At 42.5% G+C, this 10746-nt stretch overlaps 1 long non-coding RNA gene across 1 annotated transcript; it reads left to right on the forward strand.

Annotated features, from left to right (window-relative positions):
- Nucleotides 1-3849: 3849 nt before the first annotated feature.
- LOC129147670 (uncharacterized) lies at nt 3850-6073 on the forward strand. The gene is made up of 3 exons (XR_008554951.1): nt 3850-3983; nt 4326-4387; nt 6041-6073. It is a non-coding gene; the product is annotated as an uncharacterized LOC129147670 (long non-coding RNA).
- Nucleotides 6074-10746: the final 4673 nt, after the last annotated feature.

Consider the following 10746-nt stretch of genomic DNA (forward strand, 5'->3'; position numbering starts at 1 on the left):
AACATTCTGCCATTCCCACCCCCACTTAATCATTATTCATTTTTATAGTTTCTTAGGTAAAACTCATTAACATTGAAATGCACAAATCTTACCCTGTACAATTTTGACAAATGGATACACCTCCCATATAACCCACACCCTTATGACAACCTGGAATATCTTCATCACTCTAGAAAGTTCCTTCCTAGTCAGACACACTGATATACACTACTTTAATTTTAAAAAAGTTAATAGTTATAAAAAATACTTAGTATCATACCCAACAGTATGTAGGCCATAGAGAAATGTGAGCTTCCTTCCAATTCTTTTAACTTCAAGTCCAAGTTCTTCATGAGATGCCACAAAACCAAAGAGAAGGGGCCCAGCCGAGCTGCACATGGCCTCTGGAGGAGACCTCAGAAATGGTTGGCCAGGGTGCCTGGTGAAGCCATTATGTGTACCCCTTTATCTTGGGGGTAGATGGTGCTACCATTATCAGCTGTGCTACCAGCATGGTGTCTAGGAACAATGGTTTGTGCTTTGATCTCTGATGCTTTGGTCCACACACTTCTAATTGCTGGGGCATGTGTAGATTTAGACCATGGCCAATCACATCCCTTTGCTTTCAGATGTCTCCTGATACTGCACATGTTCCAAACAGATCTCAGGCTGGGGGTGGGGAGTAATCTTACCCTTGGTTTCCTGATACTAGGTGGACCCTTCTTGCCTCCAGAAGGCATGTCTGGGTCATAGCTGCGATCAGAGCTTTGCTCCCTCACCAGCAAAACAACAACAAAAGACAGGGTGGCATTTGGAGAAAAAAGGGATGTGGAATCAGACAGACAAACTGTGACTTTTCGATTGGGGCCAATTTCTTTTAACATCTGAGCTATCTCTGTGTCTCTACTCAACCTCGTTGTTTCTTTATGGGGATTGACTGACAACACAATGGCGCTTGGCAGAAAGCACCTGAGAAGCCCTAGTCCTTTTGCTTTGCCTGTGAATTTAGCTCTTCCCTTCTCTTGTTTGTCCAGCCAGCCGATCCCTCACAACTTAATATATGTGAGGAATAGAAACATATGGATTAATAATATATAATCTGTGCCTTTATCAGGGGAAATAGATAATTTTATAAATACCAACAGTGCTTATAGTATACAACAGGGAGGGGTCATTTCCCCCAAAGAAGTAAATAACAAAATGCATTAAGGTTTCTAGTGGGATGAGTTTCTTCCTCACTATCTGGAAAGATTTGGGTGAGGGCTTAGCCATTGATCTCTAGGTTAAAGACCATAAATAATTCTAGCCCATCCTGCCCTCACTTCATCCCTTCTTCTCCTATTTCCTCCTCTTGCCTGTCTCTGTCTTTCAAGGAGATACTCTATCAGGCTCCTCTGTCCTATTCCCTTCTTCTTGCTCATTCCCCCCATCCTTATACGGGTAGACATGGCAATACTCATCTCTACTGAATACACTATCTGCCTTGCTTCCTCCCTGCCCATTGCTTTGTGAACCATAATCCCAGCTCCCCTGGGTCTGTAGATATTATGAGCAGGACCCCATAAAGAGCAACAGTGGTGATCTCTCATTTAATTCTTTCATAGATTTGATTCTTTTAATTTAAAACTCAAAAATACCATTAAAACCCTCACCCAGATCAGCTGTATCTTTAAGTGTAAAATCCATTTTAGTCCGCAGAGCCTGTGATACGGTTAAGTACTTATTTTTATTGTCTGTCTGGGCATGGTTTTTAACTGCAGGTGGAGAATTGATCAATAAAGTCATAAAGACACGCTCACCCCATGCCCTTTCCCCAAGCCCAAGCTTAGGGGAGTGGCTATATGCCCCGAATTGTCCAGGGTTTACAAGGCCCTTGGATGCATTCTCTCTGCTTGTTATTTTGTCTGACATTGTTTGGCAAAAAGGCTATGAGTTCTTTTTACTATTTCCTCAACGTTTTGCAAAGGGAAACATCCACTGGCCATGTGCACCAGTGCAGGAGTCAATGAGAGGATATGATTGTGTCCTTCCTGGTGTAAGAGGCCTGCTGGTGACTCCATCTCTCCAGCTCTAACCCTGGGTAATGGGAGGAGTCAAGTTCAAGGAACAATCATTGTCTGTGAATTATCCTCCTGGGATTTGGGCATCCAGGGACTGCTCCCTTATTTCTTTCTCTTGTTGGCATGTAGATACCCAGGGCTTGCAAAGAGAAGTGAGGCTTCCTTCCCCCTCGCCCCCCTGAGGAGAAAGTTAAAAGAGAAGAAATGAGGTGTTTTCCCCCAAGATGTGACAGTGTGGTGCATGCTCTGAGTGAGGGGTGTGGATGACCAATGCCCTGGTGATCCCAGAAACCTGGAGTGAGGCTGAAATAGGAGAATTCGGGTAAAAGTGTCTGATAGTCATTGTTTATTAAGTGTCAACATTCTTAACCCTCTGCTTGTGATCCAGGGTATTTTGAACACTTGGAGTTGAGAATTCTGCCAAGCTATTTGTGATGTCCTTGTATGCTTTAGGATCTGTAAGATAAAGGGAAATAAAAAGTTTGTAGATTGATAGACAGAGGAGCTATGTTGTGAAACATAAAAAGATACCCCTTCTATCTCACTACCCTACCCTTGTCAACTCCTTCTCCCTCAGCAGAATGAGAATAATCAGCAGGAAAGCAGGCCAGTAAAGAATGTCCAAAAAGATGCACCTATAAAATGGCACACATCTGCCATTTTGTATAAACAAACATATAGAGGAGTAATGGTGATGATGAGGGTGAATATGGATGATATTAATAAACACAACTATAATGGTAGCCTCCATTTATTGACCACCTACTATCTTCCAGGCATTAAGTAACATACTCCATCCATCCATCCATCCATCCACCCCACCCACCCCCACCCATCTACCCACCCATCCATCCAACCTATCTTCTTTCCTTCCTTCCACTCACCCATTCCTCATGGCATCCCCATGAGGCAGATAGCATTATCTCCCTATTACAGATGATGCATCTGACACAGCTGGTGGCAGACCGGGGGGAAACTCTGGTCTTTATGTTTCCAATCTCTTGTCCTTTGCCGGTAACCTAAACAATTTGAGTGTCTCTCTCACTGTGTTGGGTTCTCAGGATACAAACATGAGTAAGAGACAGTAGTGCATAGTGACAAAGAGCACAAGTTCTGGAGTTAGGCCCGTGCCACTCATATATCCCTCTATCTGTCCATTCACCCCTGTGTCCACCATCTACCTACCCTTCTATCCATCCATTTAAAAATACATACAGGGTGGGACAAAAGTAGGTTGACAGTTGTGAGTATGTGAAACAGAGTTTATTCTCATATTATTATTTATTAATTATTGTATTATTTTCCATAGGAACAACTGTAACCCTACTTTTGCTCCACCCTGTATTGAGTGCCTTTTATGGGCCAACCACCATATTGGACAATAGAATCCTGCCTTCCCATCCTATGATATATTAAACAAATCATCTAACCTCTTTAATCATCTAACCGAAGTTGAACAATAGGGAGAATACCTATACCATTAGGTTGTTGTGAGAAATAAAATATACTTAACACAGTACCTGGCAAGAGTGAATGAACAAATAAATGTTGGCTGTTGTTGTTATTAGTAATAGTACTTGTATTGTGTGGGAAGACATGGACCTACCCTCTGGGGACTCATAGTGAGGACTGATGTTACCCCTCTGCTTCTCTCACACTTTCTCTAGCCCCGGTGGAGTGGGGCACCCTTATTGCCATGCCCCCAGCTGCACTTCTGGTCCCTGGCCCCTCTGAGCTCCGAGGGGCCCAGCATCATGGCTTACCCTACACCCACTGACCAGCTCTACCAGGAAAGGGTGGATGGCAAGGATCCAGCCAGGCCAAGTGTTGGGGTTCAGAGGACAAAGGAAAGGGACATTTCAAGGAAGTCCCTACTTCCTTAGAACCAGTGTTCCTATCTCCTTTACTCATATGATGTATTGAAACATCCTTCACGTTCCAAATGTAAGCACGTTCCAGAAAATGACCAGTGTTGGCGGTCATGTGATGCCTTTCTTTACAAATTTACTGGCATTGTCTGAGAGGATGGGGGTGGGGGAGGAAGGAGCAGACTCCACATTTGTGAGCTGGGTAGATGTGCTATATTTGTATTATTCAGTTTTTGAAATCTAAGCTAACTTGGACCTGTATAATGGGAATACTATGATTCTAGTTAGGAGGGGATTTGTGAGTTTAAATGAAATCCTTTATTTAAAAGCTCTTGACTCTGACCATTTTTTATGCTGTAACTTATTTCAGTATCATATCGTTCAATAAAATAGACAAATTTATTATCCCCATATACAGGAAGGAAACTGAACCTAAGAGAGGAAGCTTTACTCACCTAAGACCACACAGCTAATAAATAGGTGAGAGAACCAGTCTTCAAGCCCAGATGTGTCTAAATCCTGAGCTATGTTCTACTATGTTCTTTGTGCTCTGTCCTCAACCAATCACCATTTCATTACATAAGGGTCAGCAAATCTTGTCTGTAAAGGGACAGGTAATAAATATTTTCAGCTTTGTGATTCAGATGGTCTCCCTTGCAACCACTCAACACAGCCTTCGTAGCATAGAAGCAGCCATAGACACTATGTGAACATGGCTGTGTTCCAATAAAACTTTATTTACAAAAACAGATGGTGGGCCAGGTTGGGCTTGCAGGGAGGTTGTTTGCTGACCTCTGCTATAGAGCTTGGCCTGAGGATCGGGGCTACATCCTGAAGGGCGTTAAGGAATAAGTGAGAACAGTCTGTAGCCTCCCCAGCACATCCTCCTGTCACTCTGGCAGCACTCTTCTTGTGGAAGATGGCTGTTAAAAAGGAAGTGTGAGTCCGTGATTGATTGAAGGCAATCAAAGAAGGTAGGAGGATTAAGTACAAGAGATCTCCATTAGAAGGGTCTCCTCTGTGTAGCCTTTCTGACCAAGGACAAGAATAGCCCCTGTGATTTGTAATGCTCCCCAGAGCACTTGCTTCTCTGGTTTCTCTTCTGTCCCTGGATTATCTTGTCCTCAGCCACCCCTTCCCCCTATCCCAAAGAATTTGGACCTCTCCAGGCATGGGGGCCACATTACTACTGTCTGCACCTCCCGGTGCACTCTGCCTGCCCCTCAGTGCCAGCGCCCCTGGCCTGCCTAGGGTGAGCCGGGGCTATGCAAAGTGAGGATACTTTTGCCTGAGGCTGGAGCACCCTGGGCTTGCTCCAGACCTGTTTCTGGGACAGCAGGTGCAGCTGATCACTGACACCAAAATACATTCTCAAAGCGAGGGCAGACAGGCCAGCCAGAGCAGGTCTCCCGCCCCCTGAGGACTCTGCTCCCTCCAGAGGACACATTCGCAGTGAGGACACCCTGAGTGTTAATCCTCTCACCCAGGAGAGCTAAGTATGGGTCAGCATTTTAGCCGAGGGCTGGACTCAGGCAGGGGCATCCCCCCAGCTGTCTGGCCAGCCTAGGGCAGCAGTAAATCACACAGGAGAAGGCATTCCTCAGATGCCAGGACTGCTGGGGACTCCGTGGGTGTCATAAATCAGGAGCTCACCCCATTTTACTTGTTTCTTCCCTGCAGCCTAGGAAGGAAAACGGGGGAGGATGAATTCAGCCAGACCCGGGCATCGATGGCACTTGTCTCTTTGTCAACTTATTACCTGAGATTTATGCATGACGCAGCTATGTCTGCTCAATGGCACATTCTAATTTAATTAAATTTCTGTTGAATTGATGTCTGATCAATCAATAATGTTAATGTTTTTGCAATTTGGAGATTAAAGTGTGGTCAAACCACGGCAACCCCCCAGCATCATCTGCTCACTTTAGAGTGTTCTTTTGGAGGAGGTTTCCTTGCCTGCCTTCTTACCATCCTCTTTCTCTTCCTCCCTTCCAAATTTAAATGTTTATTTATTAATAAAATTTTATTTATTAATTTGAGAGAGAGAGAGAGAGAGAGAGAGAGAGAGAGAGAGATTTGTTGTTCCACTTATTGGTGCATTTATTGATTGATTCTTGTATGTGTCCTGACCAGGGATGGATCCTGCAACCTTGATGTATCGAGACCATGCTCTAGCCAACTGAGGTACCGGCCAGGGCTTCATATTTAAGTGTTTATTAAGTGCCTAGGAGGTGGAGACTTAACAAGGTGGAAATATGGCTCAGAGCAGTGGTTTGCAAACCCGAGTGTGCATCAGAATCCCCTGAGGAGCATGTGGGGACACTGATCCCCAGGCCCCACCTCCAGCATTACTGATCTGGTGGGTCTGGGGTGTGGCCCAAGAGTCTGCATTTCTAACTGAGCCTGGATAAGACTGATGGTGCTGGTCCAGGGACCCCACTCTGCGAACCACTGGCTTCGATGTTAAGAGCTTAATTAAGCTCTAGAATCAGCTGGGTTCAGTTCCCACTTACAAGCTATATGGCTTCTGGCAAGTAACTTTACTTTTCTATGCCTCAGTGTCCTCACCCATAAAATGGGGATAATAACTGAGATTTATTCATAGGATTGATGTAAGCAGAAATGAGATTCTGTAACACCTGTAAAACACCCCACACAGTGTCTAGTGTGCAATAAACTTGCAATACTAGTCTTCTCTTTTTGTAAGGGAGAGGAAAGCAGCTATGTTCCTCCTGGCTTGGAGCTTCCATCTGGAGGGATGTACAAATGTAAGGATCATCATGTTATGATCAATGCAATGAGAGGCTCTGATAGGGGCATCTAACCTAATCAGGGCATCAGAGAGAGCCCCCAATGAAATGGAGGGCCCTAAAAGCAAGAAAAAGCCTCTGCTCCTTTTAATTCTATATCCCAGCCTTGGACTTTTCAGTTCTGGTAACACTCATTCATTCATTCATTCATTCATTCCCCCCTTTATTCAACAATGAAGGAATTGTAGAGGGATACAACTTTCCCAAGTCCAGACCTGCAAAAAAGATTAATATCTAAAAATGTAGTGATCAGAATAATAATTACCAAGGCTGCCAACACATATTGGGCATTTTCCCCATGGGCGGTAGCATATCAAGCCCTTTACTGTATCAACCCATTAATTTCTCACAGCACCTATTGGAGATAGAACCTTTTATAGCTTCCACATTGCAGGAAAGGAAATTGAAGATCAGAGAGATCAAGTAAGTTGGCCAAAGCCACATGGCTAGTGATAATGGAACTGAAACACAAAGATCAGTCTAATGAAAAAAAAAATGTTTTATGGTTTTAGAATATATTTTGCCATCAGTTCTTCATCCAGATGGTTAATAAAGATACTTCAAAAAAAAATACTTCAAATGTTAGGTCCCCATGGAATGATTGCTAAAGACCTTCTCACTGGTGGTTGTTGATCCATTAATCAGCATCTTTAGGATTTGATTGGGTACCCAGCCACAAATTAACCTAAAATTACTATAAACTAGGCTACATGCACCCTAGTATAGATTTTGTCTTGTACCTTTTAAGCCATTTCTACACAATTGCCTTGAACTCCCAGTCTAATAGCCCTTTATAAAAGTCCTTGATCTTACTCAAGCTGTAATGGCAACTACATCCTATGCCTGTCTTTCTTGCAGTACTTACTATTTTTTAGTACCTGTTCTTTAATTTGCTGGAAATCAGCATCAGGGGCTAGCCTACTTGGGAGAATCAATCTTGACCTTTTCGGAAACCTTGGACAACATTTTCCTATGATCCATCACATAAATTGTTTCCTATCAGTGGTTGCAGTGTTCAGTGATGCCATGTACCAGGTCCCCTTCAGAGCCAAATTTACTTAGCACAAAATTTCCAAAGGGTCAGCTTTGGGCTGAGGCCACTCAGCAGGTAGGTGTTCTGTGGGTTTGCATGGAGTTTGGAAAAAGAATCCTGAATTCCTTGTTGGCATTTAAAAAACTGGGCAATGCAAGTGTAACATCACTCAAGGTCTGCTTTGTCTTGAAAAGTTTAAAGAAATTCTGCATCAGCTGTGGCCTCCAGCACCCTGTTCCCCGTGTCCTCTCACTTAGCCCCTGGTCACGTCTCCACACGCTTCACCCTTGTATTTCCCCTGCCTGGTGCCAGGAGTCATGTGAGTCATTACCCCGGTGTTTTCAGCAACCCTGTGTCCCTGTTCCTAAATGAATGTTAATTCGTTGGAAACAATGTGTGCTTGATCCTTCCCAGCTGTAGATCCTGTTCCTGAGGGGAGAAGGTGGAAGCAGAATGAGAGAGGACTTCTGCTTTCTCGTTGTCATCTGTTCGAATTGCATCATCTGCTCCCGATCCCTTCCTTTTCCTTCTTGCTCCAAACATAGCTCAAAAAGCCCTTTTAGTCGTCCTTAGCAAATTTTGCAGCCTGAGCTCTTCCTAGGATTTTGTCTATTTAATGTTCTTCTTACAGAAGCAATGTCAGTTTGTATTTGTTTTAGGGCGGGATGGTGCGTGATAGAACAACAGGCCGACAAAAACAATGAAATTAGAGATACAGCCCACATTTCCACATGGGATCTACTACATCAAGAAAAAAAAAAAGATAATGTAATTTAGAGAAAAATCTTAATAAACAAGTGTTAAGGAATTTTCAAAAGAAGAGGCCTGAAGATTTGGAGAAATGCATATATTTACACATCCAGTGCCAGCCTGGGTGTCAACTGTGCCCGCCAATCCTGCGACCCATCACATAGCTTGTTTCTTACCCCCTCTTCGTTCAGAGGGGCTGACTTGGGCGAGAGACCACAGGCCAACATGCTCAGTTCCACTTTCCATAATGAACAGGGCTCAGAGAGTATAGTTGGTGCGGTAGCTGGATACCAGTAATGTCAATGTTCTCAGCCAAGAAAATTTGCCCTGATTCATGGAAGACATGGGGTTTTCAAGTCAAACTGTCGTAGGGTGTTAATGATACCTGCTCCTGCTGTCTTAAAACAGGGTGGAAGGAAGCCTTTCATGGTGTCAAGATAAGTTGGCATTTAACAAGAGCAGCAAGAATTATCTTATTAAAATGTAAATCAGATCATATCATTATCTTGCCTACAACCACCCAGTGTGTTCCACTGCCTCTAGATGAATCCCAACTCCTTACCAGAGCCCTGGGCCCTATGTGGACTGGCCTGGCCTCTTCTCTGAGCCCATCTTGGCCATTATTGCTTTGCCCCTCAGCTATAGGGACCTGCTCTCTGTTCCTTAAACAAGACAAGCTCTTCCTATCTCTGGCCTGTGCATTGTGTTCCTCTTGCCTTGATAGTTTTCTTCCCCAACTTTATGGGGCAGCCATTCTTATGGCACTGAAAATGCCCATGGACTAAAATAGTCATTCCCTAGAGTTAGCCGCCTCTCAGCACCCGATTGTAACAGCCCTCCCCTCTGCCACTCTCTAATCTCTTACTCTGATTTATGTGTCTTCATAATGCTAAGCAATGTCCCAAAATACAGATTTCTATTTTACTTGCTTAGTATCTAGCTCTCCCATAAGAACAGAAACTTAATAGAGGCAAGTTATTGGTCTGTGTTGGTCACTTCTATATCCCTAGTATCTAAAGCTGTGTCTGTCATTTAGGAGGTGCTCAGTAAGCATGTAGTATAGGTCCAAAGGCAAGAAAGCATGGGTGACTCAAGGAAATGAAATCAAAATCTGCTTTGTGCTGGAGTGTGCATACACTTAGGTGGCTGTGTGTGTGTGTGTGTGTGTGTGTGTGTGTGTGTGTGTCCAGGTATGCATGTATATGTACATGTGCACTCTTCCAGCCTAATTTTACACTTTCAAAAATTTTTTCTTTATTTTTCAGCTTTATTTGGGTGTAATTAGCAAATAGAAATTGTATGTACTTAAAACTTACAACTTGATATTTTGATATATGTGTACACTGTGAAATAATGACCACAATCAGGCTACTTAACATATTCATCTCCTCAGATAGTTGCCGTGTGTGTGTGTGTGTGTGTGTGTGTGTGTGTGTGTGTATTACATTTTCTTTATCCATTCATTCATTGACAAACATTTAGGATATTTAGGTTGTTTCCATATTCTGGCTATTGTGAATAATGCTGCAATGAATATGGGAGTGCAGATATATTTTCATGATACTGATTTTATTTCATTTCATTAGGATGTATATCCATAAGTGGGATTTTTGGATCATATGGTAATTCTGTTTTTTTTAAAGAACCTCCATACTGTTTCTATAGTTCTACCAATTTGCATTCTCACCAAAAGTGTTCAAGTTTTCTCTTTTCTCCACATCTTCCACACTTATTTTTTTTAGAATAGCCATTCTTATAATTTTGAGGTAATATCTCGTGATTTTTATTTTCATTTTCCTAATGATTAGTGATATTGAGTACCTTTTCATACATCTGTTGACAATTTGCATGTTTGTGGGTTATTGTTTTTTGTTTGTTTGGTTGTTTGTTTTAGAAATATCTATTAATCCATTTTTAACTGGGTTGTTATTTGTTTATTTATTTTACTATTGAGTTGTTTGAGTTTCTTATATATTGTAGATATTAACCACTTACTAGATACATGGTTTGCAAATATTTTCTCTCATTCCATAGGTTGACTTTTACCTCTGTTGATTGTTTCCTTTGCTATGCCAAAGCTTGTTAGTTTAATGCAATCCAAATTGTCTAATTTTGCTTTTGTTGCCTGTGTTTTGACATCACATTAAACAACAACAACAACACATACACACACACACACACACACACACACACACACAACAACACACAAAGAAAAACACACAAAAAACAAAAAACAAAAAAACATT

This window comes from Eptesicus fuscus, chromosome 21 (assembly GCF_027574615.1).
Source record: "Eptesicus fuscus isolate TK198812 chromosome 21, DD_ASM_mEF_20220401, whole genome shotgun sequence".
Classification (NCBI taxonomy): Eukaryota; Metazoa; Chordata; class Mammalia; order Chiroptera; family Vespertilionidae; genus Eptesicus; species Eptesicus fuscus.